Source organism: Rattus norvegicus, chromosome 1 (genome assembly GCF_021556685.1).
Source record: "Rattus norvegicus strain SHRSP/BbbUtx chromosome 1, alternate assembly SHRSP_T2T, whole genome shotgun sequence".
NCBI lineage: Eukaryota > Metazoa > Chordata > Mammalia > Rodentia > Muridae > Rattus > Rattus norvegicus.
Window position 1 is genome coordinate 128,553,078 of NC_141534.1, and position 8,197 is coordinate 128,561,274.

Here is an 8,197-nt window from a genome sequence, read left to right on the forward strand (position 1 = left end):
AAAGAGAATCTAAACTCTAGAAGAGCTAGGACATATATGATACAACCTCCAAAAATGCCAACCTAGAATATTAAACTCAGAAAAACTCTCAATTACTATCAAGGGGAAACAAGATATTTCAAGATAAATCCAAACTTAAATAATATTTATCCGCAAACATAGCCCTGCAGAAAATGATAGAAGGAAGACTCCAACCTAAGAAGCATAACTACATCCACAAAGACACAGGAAATAAGTAATTTTATACCAGCAAAAACAAGAAAATTTCTCTCTCTCTCTCTCTCTCTCTCTCTCTCTCTCTCTCTCTCTCTCTCTCTCTCTCACACACACACACACACACACACACACACACACACTAACACCATAATCATCAAAATAAGAGGAAATAAGAAACACTGGTTATTAATATATCTCAGTATCAATAGACTCAATTACCTCATAAAAAGATACAGGCTAACAGAATGGATTAAAAAACAGAATCCATCATATAGTTGCATACTAGAAACACACCTCAGCCATAAAGATAAAAATTACCTCAGAGGAAAAGGCTTGACCAAATTTTCCAACCAAATGGACCCAAAAATGAAGCTGAAGTAGCCATCCTAATATGTAATTAAAGAGACTCTCAATCAAAATTATTCATTAGAGACAGGGAAGGACAGTTTATACTAGTCAAAGGAAAGTTTTACCAAGATGATATCTCAATTCTTATAATCCATGCCTTAAACACAAGGGTACCCACAATTGTAAAAAAAAATCTATATAGTATTTTCACTCAAACTCGTTTTAACAACTTATGGATACTTCTTAAAAATTGACCTTATAGGATTGGAAGAGCTTGAAGGGGCTCAAGACCCCATATGAACAACAATGCCAACCAACCAGAGCTTCCAGGGACTAAGCCACTACCCAAAGACTATACATGGACTGACCCTCGGCTCCAACCTCATAGGTAACAATGAATAGCCTAGTAAGAGCACCAATGGAAGGGGAAGCCCCTGGTCCTGCCAAGACTGAACACCCAGTGAACGTGATTGTTGGGGGGAGGGCGGTAATGGGGGGAGGATGGGGAGGGGAACACTCATATCGAAGGGAAGGGGGAGGGGTTAGGGGGATGTTGGCCCGGAAACTGGGAAAGGGTATAACAATCGAAATGTAAATAAATACTCAAGTTAATAAAGAAAAAAAAAAGAAAGAAAATGACCTTATACTTGGTCACAACCAAAGCCTCAAAAGATACAAATATATTGAAATAATAATGCCTTGTGTTTTATCAGAACACTATGGATTAAATCTGGATTTCAATAATAACAGGAAAATGGAAAGCCTACACACCCATGGAAATTGAACAACTGCTCAGTGATCTCTGGGTCAGGGATAGAATAAAAAAGGAATTAAAGACTTTCTAGAATTCATTGAAAATGAAGGCACTACATATGCAAATTTGTGGGACATAATGAAAGCATTTCTAGGAGAAAAGTTCATAGCCCTAAGTGTCTCCATGAAGAAATGAGGAAATTCTCATATCAGTAATTTAAAATTGCCTGAAACCTCTAGCTAACAATCAAGCACACCAAAGAGGAGTAGAAGGCAGGAAATAATCAAAATCAGGACTGAAATCAATCGGTTAGAAACAAAGAAACCAATACAAAGAATTCATGAAACCATGATCTGACTCTTCGAGAAAATTAGCAAATTAGACAAACCTGTATCCAAACTAACCAAGAGACATAGAGACAGAATAAATAAAATTGGTAATGAAAAGGGAGGCATAACAAGTGGCACTGAGGAAATTCAAACAATCATTAGGTTTTTACAATCCTTACTTCACAGAAGTTGTAAAACAGATAATTTTCCCAGCAGATACAATTTACCAAAATTAAATTAAGGTCAGGTAAACTATACAGCCTCCTATCCCTTAAAAGATAAAAAGCATCATTAGAAGTCTCCCAGCCAAAATATCACTGGGCCAGATGATTTTTGTGCAGAAGTCTACCAAACATTCACAGTACTAAAGCCAATTCTCCTCAAACTTTTCCACAACATAGAAATAGAAGTAGCACTGCCAAACTCATTCTATGAGGCCACAGTTACCCTTATACATAAACCACAAAAACTCAACAAAGAGAACTTCTGACCCGTTTTTCACATGAACATAGTTGAAAAAATCTAAACAAAATACTTGCAAACTGAATCCAGGAACACATCAAATTCATCATCCACCAAGTTTCATCTCAGGGATGCAAGGATGTTTGAATATAAGAAAATGCATCAAGGTGATACAACATATACACAAACTGAAAAAAAAAATCATATGGTTTTCTCACTAGATGCTGAAAAGGCCTATCATAAAATCCAACAACCCTTCTTATCAACAGTATTAGAAAAATCTGGGATAAAGTATACATAACAAAACATCATCAAAGGAAAATACAGTGAGTTAATAGCCAACATCAAACTATAGAGAAACTTAAAGCATTTTAACTAAAATCAGGGACAAGACAAGGCTAACCCCCCTTTCCCTTCATTTTCAGTATACTACTTGCAGTTCTAGCCAGAGCAATAAGACAACCAAAGAGTATCAAGGGGATAAAAATTGGAAAGAAAGAATTCAACATACGATTGATGATTTGATAGTATACAGAAGCAACCACCAAAACTCCCATGGCTGATAAAAACCTTCAGCAATGTGGCTGTATACAAAATTGATTCAAAGTAATCAATATCCATCCTTTAAACAAATGATAAACAGGCCAAGAAAGAAATTAGGGAAACAACACCTTTTACAATAGCCACAAATAATAAAACTTATGTAACTCTAACCATGCAAGTGAAAAGATTTCTATGACAAGAACTTCAAGTCCCTGAAGAAAGAAGTGGAAGAAGATGTCAGAAGATAGAAAATCTTCTATGATCATGGGTTGGTAGGATTAACTTAATGAAAATGGGCATCTTAGCAAAACAACCTACATATTCAATGGAATCCCCATCAAATCTCCAATACATTTTTTTTTCAAAAAAGGAAATGTGTTTATAAATGTGTGGTGAAACCAGAACCTTCCACCTCTGCTTTGGAGAAGGGCTATCATACAACATTCAGTCAGCTGAAGATGGATTGGTACAAGTGTCTATACAGAAACTTCAAGTCATTTTTGCATGTGCAGAATCATCCAGATCTTCCCGACTGAACTGGCAGTCCTGTGGCTTTCTTCCTTTTCCATATTCCCAACAAGGCTACATGAACTTCAACTCTTGGTGAGCCGCTTACAACAGCAGTTCCTTAGGAGCCAACATGACAGGTGATCCAGGACTTCCCTACGAGAAACAAACTGGCCACCCACACAAAGTATCACAATGAACGAGTCTTTCCTTTCCTTCTTCCAGTTCTGTACAGTGTCTCATTTCAAGACTATTATCCTCAACAGACTTGTTCCTTCACAAGTCTAAACCTCGAGGTGATTATGAAGACCAACATTAAGAAAAGAAAACTCAATCCGGAAATGAAGAAACTGGAGGTATCCAATACACCCCAGAGCATCTTGCCGTCCCTAAGCCAGTACAGCCCCATGTACTGGTACAGTCTGTTGATCAACACTAGCAGCTTGAGGTTTTCCCCTCCTCCCATGGTTAAAGCACATCAAATAAATACTAGGCAAGAGGAGTTTCCTGGGAGAGTTAGAAATTAAAAAAAATTACCAATTTTCTGTCTCTGATAATTCAATGCCAGTAAGATAAAGGTATTGAAGGAACAATTTTCATACTAAAAAAAGAATTTCTAGTCATGTCACCATCTCTTATAAAGAATCCAGGGAACCCCAGAAATAGAAATGTAGTTTCAGGGGACCCCTGAGGCACTTTAAAGCCTTTAAAAAATTACAGTAGTAATAAATTAGCTATTGCTCTTCAGAGGCCATAGAGCAGCTGACACAACAGAACCGGTCCAGAGTTATGTCCGCATCTCAGGTGCTCAAGCTGCCCGGCCCTCTTTAAAGCTTAGATGAATCTCCAAATACCTTTAAAAAGACATACGATTTTACACAGACTGAGTGGGTCTTTTGTTTAGTGGTAGCATGACATTTGGTCCACAATGGTTAGCAGCCGTCTTCATTTTAAACTCTGATAAAATTAAGACAATACATAAATAAATACAGCAGGGGAAGCTAGCCCACACTGACAAACACCTCAAGGACCACTGAGTTCTCGTGCACCGTTTCATTTGGAGCTCAGTCCCATGTGGAGAGAAGGGCATTACAGAACTTTCTTCTCAAGGATGCTGAACAATGGCATTGAATGGACAAAACGGTTATCAAGGGATGTAAAAGATCCGACCCCAGGGAGGACACACACAGGTACTTCAGAGGTATACTTTTGATTTAGGTAAAATTTGAGACTTAAGGAAATTATCACCTCAGGTAAATAGATAAAAGTAAGTCCAGTTTTGGGTGAAGGTTTTTTTTTTTAAGTGTCCTCACTGTCCCCCTTCAGCTGTCAGTCATCTCTGAGAGCTCAAGCAGAAGGTCGTCTTCATCTTTCCCAGGATCCAAGTCAATCTCAGCTTCTAATTTGCCCCCTGAAATTTCCCATATTAGTTTCTCAAAGTCATCTTCCACGGAGAGTGGAGGCTTTCCTGTGGAGGCCGAGCTCAGCCGGCGAGGTTTCGTTGCCATCTGGGATGAGGAAGGGCCAGAGCCTTCGGGGAGCAAGGGTTCTGAAGAAGCTTGGGCTGAAGACAGCGCAGAACTGTCTTTCGGTTTTTCTGTCTCAGACATGGTGACGGATTTATCCTCAGAGAGGAGTGGGCCAACAGCCACGGCTGCTTTCTTGGCGGGGCTTTCCTGCAGGACACTGCTGGAGCTGAGTGGCTTCACAGCTGCAATGACAGCAGAGTGCACCTCCACAGCCTTGCGCTTAGGAGCCAATTTGGGGGCTGAGACAACCTTGACCACAGATGGCTTCACGTTTACTTTGGGCTTGGCTTTACCCCTTTTCTCCAGAGTCTGTGCCGCACACTTCACGTGCAGTATTGAGTCTCCAATCCCGGAGGTCTCCACCTCCCCTTTCTGGGACGACTCCGTGGGGAGCCGTTTTGCCAGGTGCCGAGTGACGACCGATACAGCAGTGAGCACCGGCTTCCCCACCACTCTGGTATAGTAAGAAGCCTCATCTGCCCGCACAGATGCCAAGGCTGGCTTCTCCTTTTGTGACGCTCCTCTCTCCTGCTGTCTCTGTGTGTGTTTCTCTTTGACAATGTTACATCTGTTGACTGGAAGTTTTGTGGGATCACTTATGGTCTCATCTGAAGTCTCACTAACTCCCATCTTAGTCACACTGCTCTGAGAGGGAGCGCCACCATTGTCCTCAAGTTCAAATTTTTTCTCTTCTCTTGTACCTGATCTCTTGGTGATGCACAGCAGCCTCTTGGCCACTGGGGCAGCCTCCGCTTGAGGCCGGGAGCTGCCACTCCTCTCAGCGCTTTGCTGCACCCTCAGGGCCTTTTCCAGCTTAATTTCCTCTAGCGTCTTAATATGCACCTCCTGCATAGGCCTGGCTCTGCCTGCAGGCTCCTCCTCAAGCTGTCCTTTGCTAACAGCAACAGTCGGCAGGCTTACAGTCTTTTTCACTTCAGAATCTTCTGTTAGCATGAGGCAACTTGTATCCTTTTTGGATTTCTGTCTTTCCATTTCCTGCTGCCGATGTTTCTTTTCAGCCAGGACCTCAGAGAAGGTTTTGATCCGCACTGAAGAACTTTTTGTTCCTGATGGAGAATCCTCAGCTCCTGAAGGTTCTTCTGTCTTTAGTTTAGTTTGCAATTCTCCACGTTTCTGATTGGCTCTTTCAAGAAGAATTTCTTCCAGTGTCTTAATATGGATCTCACCAGTTTTATTAACTCTCTCTTTCTTTGGTGCTTTATCAATGTTAGTTTCTGGTGCTTCCACTTTTTTCCCCCAGTCTCTGTGCAAGACTTCGCTTTAATGGGGGATCATTGTCACCACCTCCTGGAAGTTTTCGTTTCCCCAGTCTCTCAGTAAGACTCAGTCTAACCAAGGGCTCTTCTTGTTTGCTTGACAGAGTTACGGTTCTCACCACAGTCCGAACATTCTCCTTCTCAGGGCCTGGATTGGGCTGAGGCTGATGTAAAACACTGGACATTCCCGAGGAGCCTTCACCTTGCTTCTTGGATTTTTCCTTCATTTTCTTTGATTTAATTTCCTCAAGCGTTTTTATTCCAAAATTCAAAGAGTCACCTGGCTTTAAGCTGGCTCCAGGTTTGCGGGTAGAGGCCACTCGTAGTCCATTATGGGCGTCCGTTGTTGGCTGCAGGGCAGGTGTTTTGCTCTCATCACCCTCCTCAGAAAACTGATCATCGTCATCTTCATCATCATCGGCAGCATTGATCACGACAGGCAGGTGTGTGGGGCTGGGAACGTTTTCCGAACTCTCCACTTTCATCACGCTCTGCAGCTGAGGGCAGGGGTTGGACTGAACAGACAATTTGTTCTGTTGAACCGTGAGCTGGCTCGTCTTTACTTCCTCTTCTTGTGACTCAGGCACAGTGGGTAACACAGTTTTGCTTGGAGGTAGGAACAGTCCATCGACATAACGACTTCTGTTGTGATGGAAAGCGCAATTTAATTTTTGACATCCCATTGGCTGGTTTTCCCAATAACAAGGAATTTCACTTCGTTTTTTGTCAATTTCCATGTGGCGAAATCTGCACACCTGTCGAAAACAATGACCTTCCTGCCATAGTGTGCAAACAATTTCATTTCCTAGTGCAGCTTCACAGTGACGGAATGGGCAGCTGTCACCTTTGGTGCATGTAGAATAGAAATAAAAATAGCAGTCTTCTTCCTGATTAGGCATACTGGGTAAATTCTCAGGCCAAAAGTGGCTTCCTGGAATAAGCCACTGCTTCCTCGAGGTGAAGACCAGCTCCAAGTACTCTTGAAGTGGACTTATTCTTCCAATGACAACTCAACCACAGAAATCGTCTTTAAAACATAAATCATTAGCTGGTTGCTCTCAACAGGAACATCTGTGTCTTCACTCAGTTCCAAGCTATTACGCCAGAGAACAGAAACTTTACCGAACCGATGACAATGTCTCCGACTCTCGAGTGCTGCCACGTCTATCTCTTTTCTTAGCTGCGGTCGCCCGCCATCCTCACAGCAGCCGAACATGCAGAAACCCAAGACTGCCAGCGTCCTCCAATACATTTTTTATAGATCTTGAAAGAGCAATTCTTAACTTCATATGGACAACAAAAAATTCAGGATAGCCAAAACAATCTTGAACAATAAAAGAAATTGGGAAGGAAACACCAAATCGCCATCCTTGACCTCAAGCTATACTTCAGAGCAATAATGACAAAAACTGCAAGGTTTGGGTCCAGAAGCAGACAGCTTGAACTGAATCAGCTCCCTGTATACAAATCCCATTGGGGAGAGAGCAAAACTCCCAGAAGTGCAGACAATCATGAGGCCTCAGGACAGACCAGTACTTCTTCTCACTTCTGTCCACATTCCCGACCCAAGAGGAAACTGCATAGTGCCTCGAAGTGGCAGGAATCAGCTAGTTTCTGGTTACATCCAGAACTGAACTGAACGAGTACCACGGCTCCCTGCACCCAAATCCTGAGGTGTGGAGACTCTTGAGATCTCAGAGGAGACAACTACTTTCTGACCACATTCCTGACCCAAAAGGAAATTGCTCAGGCACAGAGTCCTAGGAGCAGTCAGGGGCAGGACTCTTTGGATTTCTGCCTGTGCTGAGTTAAAAGTCAGCCACCAGGAGTGTCTACACACCTGAGAGCAGAGCTCTCTGTTCCCAGCGGCAGATGAAAAAAGAAGGGGCTACAGAAGTGCTGACACACAGTCCTACAGGAGGGCCAAGCCCCTTTCAGAGACAGCAAGACAAGCTAACACCAGAGGCAAGGTGATGATGAGAGACAAGCACAGTAACCTAAGCAATAGAATCCAAAATTACATGGAATCATGAGAGTCCAGTTCTCCCACTGAAGCAAATATTGAATATCCGAACACATCAGAAAAGTAAAATTAAATTTAAAATCACATTTTATGATGATGATGAATGACTTTAAGAAGGGCAGAAATAACTCCCTTAAAGAAATACAGGAAATTACAAGTAAACAAGTAGGAGCCCTTAAAAAGAAAACACAAAAATCTCTTAAAGAAGG

At 42.0% G+C, this 8,197-nt stretch overlaps 1 pseudogene across 1 annotated transcript; it reads right to left on the minus strand.

Annotated features, from left to right (window-relative positions):
* Nucleotides 1–3,024: 3,024 nt before the first annotated feature.
* Zc3h11a-ps2 (zinc finger CCCH-type containing 11A, pseudogene 2) lies at nucleotides 3,025–7,197 on the minus strand (annotated as a pseudogene). The gene has a single exon (XR_015646835.1). The product of XR_015646835.1 is annotated as a zinc finger CCCH-type containing 11A, pseudogene 2 (transcript).
* Between the last annotated feature and the right edge of the window lie 1,000 nt (nucleotides 7,198–8,197).